This window comes from Macrobrachium nipponense, chromosome 29, assembly GCF_015104395.2.
Source record: "Macrobrachium nipponense isolate FS-2020 chromosome 29, ASM1510439v2, whole genome shotgun sequence".
In the NCBI taxonomy this organism is placed as follows: domain Eukaryota; kingdom Metazoa; phylum Arthropoda; class Malacostraca; order Decapoda; family Palaemonidae; genus Macrobrachium; species Macrobrachium nipponense.
Genome location: NC_061092.1, coordinates 61238739 through 61250947, shown reverse-complemented (window position 1 = coordinate 61250947; position 12209 = coordinate 61238739).

Here is a 12209-nt window from a genome sequence, read left to right as displayed (position 1 = left end):
GTCAGTTTTTTTTTTTCTCTTCTTTTTCCCGAGTCCATGAGCATATGTCACAAGGTACTTGTGCTTTACCTTTTTTTTGGGGGGAACCTTTTTTTGGGGTTTGTCGAATGTTTCGGCAAGTATTTCCAAGTGTCTGTCACATGAGAATTTAGCTTTGCTCATGGTTGTTTTTTAGGCAAGTTTGCCAGTAATAGGATACTTGATTAAGTTTCTGGTTCCTGTGCAGAAGTGAATATGAGGAAGCCTCTGTTTAGACACTTTGGGTTTGTGGTTTTGTTGTAATGAGTTATGGCACATTGATAATTTTTTTTCTAGAATCCCTTGGCAATTTTTGGGGGGGAGTATTGATACTTTTTACTTTTGCAGTTTTTTTGCCTTCTCAGCAGTTATGCTAAACCGAGAGTTTATAGTTTTTGCCGGCAAAATGAGCTCCCCCTAGGGATGCTTTTCGGGTGTTATTTTACTGGCACAGTTTATAGAGTCCGATTACGTGGAGCATTAGAGGTATAATATTTTGGCCTTGTGTTTTTTTTGGTTTGTTGGAGATACTCCACTGTTTAGGCCTATGGTGGAAAGTGCTATGTTTTAGTTCTCTATTTTGGATTATGTATTTTGGAAACCTTTGTGAGAAAAGATACGTGGTAATATTTTCAAGTATATCAGCTAAATGCTTTGAGTGCATTTTTCGGGGACAAAGTTTCTTTTTTTGATCACCCTGCTTGGAGGTATGGTGATTTTTTGGGTACTTCGTTTTACTCCACATGTGGGTACTAGTGAAATGGAGAGGAATATTTTTTATTGCCTGTGTGGTATTATTATTATTAATACGGTGATATGTGGGTGGTTTTTTATATTATTATTGTCCGTTTTTTTGTGCTGAGTAACAATTTTGAGTATGGGTTTCCCCTAGTGGCAAACCCGTCCATCCCTTCTCTAAATAACCAACATTAGTTTTGTCATAAAATTAGGAAAAAGTCATAGCACAGTCTACTAACACCATGGAAACATAAGCTAAGTTCCCATTTCTAAATAACTTACCAGGAATCAATTCCAATTTGGTCCAGATCCGCCTAAAAGAAGACAGGAAAATACATTCATAAGCAAAAAATTATAAATCAAAATCAAAAGGTCAAATGAAATAGAATATCTTTGTCACAAATATTCAAAATACAGTGAAGCCACACTTTTGGCTAAAAAAAATAAGTATGCTTACCCATTCTAGTACTAAAACAATAATTATAAATACAATCAAAGGATACACATCTTGGATCCTTTGCCGACTTTGTATTGTTCTCCATTTTGGCTAAACCTACTCTCTCATTATGTAGGGGACAAATAGCTTGTATGTACGCAAGCACGAATTAACACACAAGACACTCCCGAATAAGTATCGTCACTAATTCGTCACAAGTTCATGACGTCATTATACAGATCATTGTTCACGCCCAAGAATCAGCCTCAAACCAGATTCAGAAAGCATATCTGTTTCCACTCTCGCACAGACACAGGACGTGGTCTATTTTGCTTAGGCAGCATTTCCAAAGCTTGTTACTTGAGGACCACTGTTTCCATGGAGAGTCAAATTGATGACCTCTACCTTCTAAAAAGGTCACTGCCCATTGCATCCTCTCAATACAAAAAAAAAAAAAGAAAAAAAAAATTCAAGGTACCAATCATATTCAGTTATACTGCTCGGTCACAAAGAGGCTAACACCTGCCTAGCCATAGCTCATGCAAAACTGCTTATATATATAAAATAACACACTGGCCGGCTCAATAAACACCAAAATAATATTAAAATAACTGCTCGTCTTTGGCAGTACAATGTCTATCATTTTGCAATTTTCCCATCTTAAAAATTCAAGAATACCACTGTCAAATTAACGTAATTTATTGATTGTTTATTTTCTTAAATCAGCCTTGTAACTTAGTTTAAGTGTTCTCTTATATTTAGTTTCAGCAGCTGTATTGTTTTTTACGTTAACGTAACGTTCAGTGTTTTTGCTCAGTGATTCCTCCTCTTGTTGTGAATTACCTAACTATCAGTGTTAACGATTGTTTTTATTTTGTTTTCGAGTTGGAATGGAACTGTAGTGCTGTGAGTGGAGGCCGGCCGTAAAATAATTCGGGCCTGTCTATGCTTCTGGACGTACGCTCTTTAGTTGGCAGCTTTCTGGAGATTTATCTCACGCCTTTTTGGAGGAATACTCCGACGGACCTCCCTTGGAAGTGGTTTTGCGTAGATGTGCTGAGCCATCTTACGGCGTATGTAACATCGTTGGAGTTCGATCACGGCTGTGATTTCGCAGGTGTTAGTCACTTGCGACGCCCCTGTACTCCTGTTTCCCGCCTGAGGATTTGGCGGAAGACGTGGTCGTCGCTGTCCCGCCACGTAGGAGGCGTTACGCCAACCACTGTCCGGTGTTGTCCATCTCAGATGCTGGTCCGGGAGAGCTTAGGGCTCGTGAGGAGGCACGTAGGGAGGCAATTGCCAGGTAAGAGGAGATTATCCTGTGTTGTCCCTCGGGATCGAACTCTACCCCTGTATCCACCTGGACAATTCGTGAGCTCCCCTGTTTAGCTGCCGGGAGGTAGAAGCAACCTCCGTGAACTCCTGTGCACTTCGTTGTACTCGAGGATCTGCGTAATCAAACATTAATCATATTTGTATATATATATATATATGTGCATGTTATATTGAGTGGTCGTATTTGGTATTTTTTGCCCCTCAAAATGTTATTTGAATTAGTTTTAAGTTTAGAATTGCCACGTTAGGTAGGAGATTTAAGGTTTTCCTAACTTCATTTTCTCTGGTCTTCCTTCTTTCTTATATTTTGTAGGCTATGTGTTTTATTATTGGGCCCGTGTTATTATTATTTGAGCCTTTGGCATATTATATTCTTTACTTTGTTAGGGTTAGCTTTCAGTATTAGGAGTCCTTGTGAGCTGTTATTTGCTCCTTGTATTTTGTATATTTAATGTTAAGTTTCCTCACAAGGCTTATTTAGTGTTAAGTGTATTTTGTAATTAAATATTGTTAATTTGTTCTGGTGTTTGTGTCCACATTCCTCATTACCCTGTGTACTTTCTTACTGCCTACGATCCCTCCCTGTGATTATTGAAATATAAAGAACCTGTATTACGGCCAAAGGGTCGTAACAACCACCCGTGTGTGTATGGTGTGCAGCTGCACAGACTCACGCAAAACATGCTGTAGAAAAACAAAGTCTCCCAATAGAAGACAATTTTTTTTTTTTTTTTTTTTTTTTTTTTTTTTGGGGGGAACTTTTTTTTTTTTTTTTTTTTTTTTTTTTTTTTTTTTTTACTTTTATTTAGAAAAATATACATTTATAGTTTCTTACAATTGATAATATTGTATATACATTACAATTTATTTACATAAATGAAATTATTAATTACCAAAAAAGAATGGACATATTGCGAAGTAATTCTTTTTTACATTAATATCCCCTAGTGCTTTTAACAATACAAATCTTGTTTGCACATTCTACTTCTTATGAACGAAATCATACTTAACTCATCTGTTAAGGGCATTACTTATGAATGTACCAATTCCAGTTATATATTCACTTATTAAAATCATTGCTGTATTTTTATCTTTTTTTGAGTATGTTTGAAAATCTAGTTTTAAAACCTTTAAAAAACTTACAGAATTTATTTTACAAACCTGGTTCGGTACGTTTTTTATCCAGTTTACAACTGTTCTCTTAAATTTATAAACAAACTAAATGCATAATTGTGTCAGCCTCTCCACAATTACTATACAGATAATTATCCGTTATGTTCATCATAAATAACCTATCCTTTGTAGCTAAGACTTCATGGATATACTTGAACAATATTTCTCTGTTTATTGGATCAATCCACTTATTATTAATATTTTCCCAAACAACATTCCAGTTAAACAACGGATCGTTTTCTTCAATATTTGGCAGAATTGATTCACCACTCATCATGTAACAATAGATATGTTTTGATTTTAGCAAAGGATAGGTCTTTATCTTTATTACAGAATGAAATATCTTTATTAATTGTCATAATATGTAGTGTTAAAAATTGTGGATTCCTTAAATCTGTTAAAATCAACAAGGTAAGAAAGTCTCAGCTTACAATAATATGCAGTGATTTCACATCCTATTGCTTTGTTAATAATACATTAGTAAAAGCTGCTAAAAAGCATGCAATTGCTTTCACAGTTAGATTTACAATCCCGCATCCTCCTTGACTCTTTAGGAGGTACATGGTTTTCCTTTTGATGGGCTGATAATTCCCATTCCACAGATATTTGAAAATACACTTTTCTATACATCTACCAACATCACCTGGAACTGGATACACCTGGGAAACATACCATGCCTTGGATAGTGCGGTTGCATTAACTAGTACACTCTTTTGGGATATAGTTAGTCTTCGTTTATAAAGTGGCCCTAACATTTTCAAAATATTGTCTTGGTGTTTTCCCAGTTAAACCGTACAGATTGTTCATAATCATTATTATGGATTATACCTAGGATTTTAAAACTGTCCATTTTCCTTTCTATCCCGGTTTCTGGCCATTCAACTTTATCTTTCCATGATCCAATTCCCACCAGGTATGTTTTCTTTTTGTTAAGTCTCGCTCCACTTGCTTCTTCATACTCACTAATGACCCGTGAAGCTTTCTTAATACCTTTTAATTTATTTACAATAATAGTGCTATCATCAGCAAAGCCAACAACAACAGTTTTTAACCCATTTGGAAAGTCTGGAGAAAATTCCTTCAACTTTAGCTTCAGCATTCTGTACAATGGTTCTTGAGCTATAACAAATAAAATCATTGATAATGGGCAACCCTGTCGAACAGACTTTCTTATAGGAAATGTATCGGATATATGGCCATTTGTGGATATGCAACTTTTGGCATCCTTATAAAGCATTTAATTAAGCTTTACAAAATCTAAGGAAAATCCAAGTTTGGACAGTATCTCAAAGAGAAAGTCCAGGTTAATCCTGTCGAATGCTTGTACCAATCTAGGTTTATTAGGGCAGCTGGCTTGGTTCTCATTATTCAAGTAGTATATTATATCCTTAACAATGTGTTACAATTATTTATTGACCTTCCAGGGACAGCACAGAACTGTTCCTTTAATACGAATGTTGAAAGCATTGACTTTAATCTGTTTGCCACAACCTTTGCTATAATTTTGTAATCTACGTTTTAACATGGTTATAGGTCTCCAGTTATTAAGATCACACTTATCTCCACCCTTTGGTACAAGCTTAATAATTCCCTTATTTGAGTCTTTCCACATTTCAAATTTAGTAAATGTATATCTCAGTACTTTCAGAAATTCGTTTTTTATAATACTCCACATAGTTTTGTAGAATTCGATAGCTAATCCATCCATACAGGGCATTTCCCATTTGCATCCACATATAGCTTTCCAAACCTCTTTCTCTGTTACTTCAGCCTTCAGGGTCAAATTCATGTCGTCATCTATGACAGCGTTCATAGTTTCAAGAAATTTATATTTTAATTCAGAGTCAACAGCTTCTTCTTTGTATAGATTTGTATAAAACTCAAATATATTCCTTTGTATAGACTTTGTATCTGATACATATACACTCCTTTTCACAAAGTTTAACGATACTAGTTTTCACATTCTTTTCTTTTCCTATCAAATATGTAGATATTTTTTCACCATTCATTCTTTCATCAATTCTAGCTCTTATCTTAACCCCTTCAACATATTTCATCTTCAATCAGATTTATTCTTTCTTTTTTAGTTCCTCTATTTTTTGAAAACTATTGCAGTTGGCAGAATGGATCCAATAATTTCTCCTTAATTCTGTTTTCAGCAAATTCAGTAACCCAAATCTCTCCTGATTAATAGTTTTGAGATTTTAACGAAAAAAGAGTCTAAGTTGACCCTTTGCATAATTCCACCAATCTAAAATGAATGAAATTGTAAATCACCTATTTTCCTTTCAAATTCCCCCAAAAATGAGTAAAGTTTTCCATTGTTATAGAGTTACTTAGTATATTTGTATTTAATTTCCAGTATCCCTTGCCAATACTAATATCATTGTCCATCTTAATCTTAACCCTAACAGAATTATGATCAGGCCAACTCAATGGTATATTTCAGATTCAGTTACATTATTTCTCAGATCTCGTACATAATATACGATTCAATCCTAGAGCCATAGTTATGCCTTATATACGTATACTCTATCAAACAATTTGTTAAGAGCCACACATCTCTTAGCTGCAAATCATTTTTCAACTTTTGAAGAGCTTCAGAACTAATATGGTTATCATAGTTAGAACAATCTCTCTTACTTGTTATACTGTTCCAATCGCCCCCTATGATCACATTTCGTAAATTGTTTCTCAAGTAATACAGCATAACATTTAAGAACAATTCCTCCCTTTCTTTTTTCTTTTTTCTTATTTGTCCCAGAAGGGGCATATACATTTACTAATCGGAAATCTGTTCCTTTATAGGAACATTTTACACTGATATTTGACCCTTTACATCCATCTCATGATTCAGAACCTTCACTCTTGACTTTTTATTGAAAAGGATAGCTGTGCCTCCCTTCAGCAAGAAAGTTGGATTCAGTATGATATCGCAATGCTTTTCAACATACTCAAGTTGCGATATTTCTTTGACATTATGTTCTTGCACAAATATTACATCCAAATGATAAAAATACATAAAATCAATCAATTTAATCTGCTTATGATCCATACATAGAGCCATTAACATTAATAGTTGCTAAATTTAGGTAAGTGAAGGCTCCAAATATAAGAAGGAATCTCTTCATCTTTCATCTAATTTAAAACGTTTATTCACAGGCAATTGACTTGTCTCATCTTCAGAACTACTTTTGGGTTCATCGAGCACTGATTTACCTTCATCCATGTTCGGCTCGGAGAGCACACCACTATCCTTGGTTAACCTCAGACGAATGCCTGTACTTGGTTCGTCACTAATTGTAGCTTGCCACATTCCGTCTTCACTCATGTTTCCAAAATTTAAAACACTGTCTATTGTATGTTCTTCGTCATATTCAATGTTACTTCTTTCGTTTGCTTCATGTTCCTGAATTTTCATTCTCCACTTCTTTGATTGGCCTCTCTTCATTTTGTACTTGGCTTAATTGAAAGTCCATTTCCTTTCCGATGTCAGCCTCATCAGCGTGGATTTCTGCTTCTATTGTCGAAATAATGAGTCCTTCGTCAGGTGATACAGGGTTTTCCTTTAACCCTTCAGATGCTTCGTCGTCTGTCTCTCCTTAGGCGTTTCCACTTCGTTCATTGTCCATCTTCAGTCCTTGTCTCAGTGGGCGTTCTCGTGCTTTCATCACTTAGGAAGTCTGAATGAACGTTTCCTACGACAAGTTCCTCTCTCTCTCTTTCATTCTTTGCGACTTTGCTCTGCCTTCATGCTCTTCGTCCCCTCCATTATTGTCACATTGGATGTATTCTTTTCATTTCATTTCTTTGTATTTCAGGAAAATCACCTTCATTAAAAAATGTAATTTCTCTCAGTTAGATTTTATATTGCAGTCCTTCACTAAATGACCTTCTTTGCCACACTTATAACACGTTCTTCTCTGTCCACTGTAAAGAAAAGTTAAATTGTAGCCACCAATATAAATTGATGAAGGGATATTTTCTCTAACCCTCATCTTTGCCGTACGAATGCCACTGAGTAAACCTTCGAAAGGTCCAACTGCGTATTTGTTATGCCTTAACTGATCTACCTTTCCATACCTATTCAATATATCTATTATTACTTGATCGTCCATCTCGAAAGGTGCGTTCCTTATTGATACAAATGACACTTGCGAACTTAAATTGACAACCTTCACTGAGTCTGTATCATTTATCTTGATCAACCTAAAATATTCCGTCAAAATTCTTCACACATCTGTAAATATATCTAAGCTGAGATCAGTTTACTACTATCTTATTTCGACTTATATTCTGAACACCTTTTATGTCACTAATCTTTAATTTCATATCCCTGAATAAAAACATTACCAACCATTTCCATGGTTGTGCATAAGGTGCTGTAAAATGGCCAGGCCTATGGAGTCCTTTCTCCTGAGAGCATTTGTATTAAAAACCCTAGAAGACAATTGACGATGGCCATAGTCCAAAGGCGTCGTAAAACCTAGCAGACTCGTAGATTCTTTTGCATGTCGGCAACACACATCTTTGTCGTAGCTGAAGGACGTCTTGCTGGCGTAGGGGAACAATGTTTTATGGCGTTTCAGTATGTCAGTCATGTCAACGGTCAAGTAAAGAAGAATTAACACTAGACAATACATCTGTCAAATAAATGACTCGAAATTCTAAGAAGTACTAACTGAACGTTTTCTAAGTAACACCACTAATATCCGACAATGATCTAATTCTTAACTAAAACTTGTGAAGTACTCTCATAAGATTGCGAAATCATAAATCCCTATTAATGATCTATATAAAAAAATAGACCAACTACAACCCCATAAAGAAAATATTAAATTCTCCAATAATATAAAAAAACAAAGGCTCGCCAACCCCATACACAAATTAGGAAAAATGAGAAATCATAAAAATGAGAAATCATAACAACTCTACAGACTACTGCCCTTACATTTTAAGCTCACCATTACTCACATTATAGAAAAAAATGAGCCCGGAAAAGAAAGAATAACAAAACGACCCTTAAATTATCACTAAAAATGTTCTGTCAACTCTGATTAACCCACAAAATCAGTAAGAACCCTCACATATCCCCTTATTTCGTTGAAGCGACCAAGAATAGAGAAAAAAAGGATGAGTCCCCAAATAAGGAAAATAAATAACAACCCATTCCCAATATTAACCATGAGGAACACATTATCCCCCAATTGCAACATTACGTTGTCTAAAAGTACATACTTGACTCGGCAACTTCTCGTGCTTATGAGCCAAAAAAAAAAAAAAAAAAAAAAAAAAATTATACATATCTGCCATCCTCTAGTACTGGCATATAACGACTCATTACTGTTGCAAAAATGCGCAAAAGACCGCAAAAATACAAAAAAAAAAAATCCGAAAAGTAAATATATATAAAAAAACTGACAAAATCATACTAAGTCATCGCAAATAAGCAAAAAATTAAGTCATAGCTATAAATTAGGACCAAAACCATGTTTCGCGCAAACAGAATAAAAACTGTTATATTCTCAACTTAGACATGTGCGTTAACTCAGACAAAAAACTTGCATATCTGCAGCAAAATGGCCAAACAATGAATTATTATCACCGTATCAGCCTTCAAAAGAAGAACCAGCCACATAATGCAGGGAGTGCTTCCTCAAAATCTCAATAACTGAATTATCTCAGCTCACCTACAGAACATGGCAATATAAACCAAACTTAGGCCAAAGAGTAACTAAAATAAGAGTCCTGAAAATCCACTATCTATCATCAATACACAAAAATATGTCATTAATCACTACATTAATAAAAGGCAATTCTACTTCCCGTATTCATACACAACTCACAAACACAGAACTCACAACAGTACCAAAAAAAAGAATATCTGTCTCGGGAACTGAATAATCAATATACTTGGGCCAAAAATAACATCATCAGCGACACAACCTTTTTTGTTTTTGAATAATTATCACATCGAACCGTGATTCATTTATATATCATTCGAGCTACAAATGTCCTTTAATATCTAAATTCACTCTACCTCAGAATTGATATATTTTCATATATGTACCGAAGGGGAATTTTTTAGTTGATAATAATTTCGTCCCCCCATGGGATCGAACCACCGTCCAAGTGGACGGAACGAAATCAGGACAGACAGTGACGCTTTCCAATCAGCCAACAGAGACGCTATAAGTTCATTTCGATTCTGACCTTACAAATAACCCTCGAACTCAATTCGAGGTAGAGTGAATTTAGATATAAAGGACACTTGTAGCTCGAATGATATATAAATGAATCACGGTTTGATGTGATAATTATTCATAACAAAAGGCTACGTGCTGTCAAACGCTCGAATTGGCTAGCATGGTAGATGGGGTTTCATATCGATTCTAATTACGAAAGCACCGAGTTCGAGGGTGATTTGTGTTCATGTTAACTACTTGTTTAGTTGTTTGTGTACATACTGTTATCTGAAAACAACTTAACTACTCTACTGTAAATGTCCAATCTATTGTAACATTACTCATATGATATTTATCTTTTGTTTACTTAACTATAAAACTGTAAATAAGTTAGTCAGTGTATATAGAAATCTAAAGAAGGAAGAGAATAAAGCACAGCATGCAGTTCTGGAGTTTTATATATCTACCAAAGGAAATCAACATGGTAGCAGCGGTATTTAAAGAATCCAAAAAAAAGAAAAAAAAAGAAAGAAGACTATTGTTACAAAAAAAAAAACGTGTTTTCCTGAAGAAAATGGCTGAATCTGTGTTTCGTTTGACTCCACAACTAGACCCCTTGGATGATAATCTTGCTGATACTTTCAAAAAATAGAGGAGACAAGTGGACATCTATATGACAGCAAGCGGAGCTAGTTCTAAACCCAAGAAAATGAAGGTTGCAATTATACTCCATTGCGCAGGACCACAAATGGTAGAAATATTTGACCAGTTAATTTGAAACAGAGGAGCAGAAAGATAATCCTGATGATGTAATAAGGAGATTAGAAAAGTATTGTTGTCCTTGTACCAGTGAAGTGTTACAGTCCTTCAGGATTTGGAAAATTACATACAAACAACCATTTAATTCATTTTTGATAGAACTCAAGGTTCAGGCCGATAAATGTAATTTTCAAGAAAAAGAGCGAATGATAAGGGATAAAATTGTGTTTTCAGTGACAGAGAAACTACAGGAGCTGCTACTTCGAGAAAGAAACTTAAATTTAGAAAAAGCTGTCGAGATATGTTTGGCTTATGAAGCAACCGTTAATTGTGCTAAAGAGATGTGCGAAGTTGGTTCTGAGAATGTTAATAAGGTGAACAATTGGAGAACCAAAACTACAGATGGTTCCTTTAATAAGGATTTTACGGACTCAAAAAATATGGACAGGTATGCCGTGAAGTGTCGATTTTGTGGGTATAAGCATGAATTTGAAAAATCAAAATGCCCAGCATGGGGAAAAAAGTCTGTGAAGCATGCAAAGGAAGAAACCATTTCAAGGCTGTGTGTAAGAAACAGTTAAAATTGTTAAAGAGAAGAACGAAGAGGCAGATGAAGGCTACGATCATTACATGTGGATGGCACCGGTTGCAATGAAAAATTTAAATAGAATAACTGCATTGCTAATTGTAAACGATACCGAGATTAGATTTCATTTGGATATGGGTGCTGACGTGAATGCGATATGTCAAAGGTATGTCAAAAGGGATCAAGTGCTACCAACGTCTGTGAAACTCGCCATGTAGAATAAATCCAAGCTTTCACCCATTGGCGAGACGACATTGAATGTGAAGAACCCCAAAAATGATGAAATTAGAAGTGTAACCTTCATTGTGGTTTCAAATGACCTAATGTGTTTACTTGGGTCAAAGACATGTCAAGAGATGGGATTCGTGTTTGTCAATGGTAAAGCATTTGTATCAAAAAATAAACATAGACCATGAGATGAGCGACCTTAGCTAGAAACGAACGTAACTGGGCTCATATTGAAAAGGAAGTTCTTGCTGTGGTTTTTGGTTTAGAGCGATTTGACCAGTACACTTTTGGGCGACGTGTTATTGTTCATAATGACCATAAGCCTCTTTCTTCAATCCTAGAAAAGCCATTAAGTCAAGCTCCAATGCATTTACAAGTTTTAATGATGAGGTTGAACCGGTACGACGTCGAATATCAGTACAAAAGCGGAAAAAGCCTATTGTTAGCCGATACCCTTAGCAGGGCCTGCCCCAAAGAGGAAAATAGAGACACATTGGTAAGGATGATAGATTCACTGAAACATTACCCCGATTCAATTTTAAAGGAAGTAAGAGACGCCACCACAAACGACGAAGAGCTGCAAGAATTATTGCCTATAATCAAGGAAGGATGGCCTGATCGCAAAGACAAAATTCCGGAAGTATTAAAGCCTTACTTCGATTTTAGAGATTCCATGAGTTACCAAGACGGCATCATTCTAAAGGGAACTCGTATACTGATTCCTAGTAAACTATGAAATTCCATCAAAACG